Below are 591 nucleotides of genomic sequence, written 5' to 3'. Positions count from 1 at the left end.
GGCAAGTTTGTAAAGACAGTAAGAAAGGCAAAGAAGGGTCTGAGCAAAAAAATGGGAGTGTAAAGCAAAGGGAGGCAAAAGAGGGGTCTATACGAAGGTTGTGGTTGTGCTAACCGTGTTGTTGTGTGCAGCAGGAAACACCGAAGTATCTAAGCGCTGCATAATAAAAAAAAGAAAAAAAAAAAATGCTGTATTAGAGCTTGAGTGTGAATGTCAAATGAGATCGACAGGGAGTAATGGAGGTGTATGCTGCGATTGTCTGGGCTTTACGAATAAAAACTGCAGAAGGAGAGGAATAGTGCAGAGAATCATGGAGACATGAGAAAAGGGATGATTGTAGGGGTGAAAAGAGGGGCTAGTAGTTTCCATGTCAGTGGAAAACGGGGCAGGGGACAGGACAAGACATGGGAATTCATTGAGAAAGAATGCAAGTGGAAGGACGGGGGCACAAACCTGGCGCCATTCCTCTCCAAAAGTTTTTTTTTTTTTTTTTTTTTCTTTTCTTTCTTCCTTTCTTTTTCTTTCTTTTTTTTTCTTTTTACTTCTTTTTCCTTTCTTTTTTTTTTCTTTTGTTTGTTGTTGCTTGGACCT

Source organism: Penaeus monodon, chromosome 9 (genome assembly GCF_015228065.2).
Source record: "Penaeus monodon isolate SGIC_2016 chromosome 9, NSTDA_Pmon_1, whole genome shotgun sequence".
In the NCBI taxonomy this organism is placed as follows: Eukaryota; Metazoa; Arthropoda; class Malacostraca; order Decapoda; family Penaeidae; genus Penaeus; species Penaeus monodon.
This window is presented reverse-complemented; position numbering follows the sequence as displayed.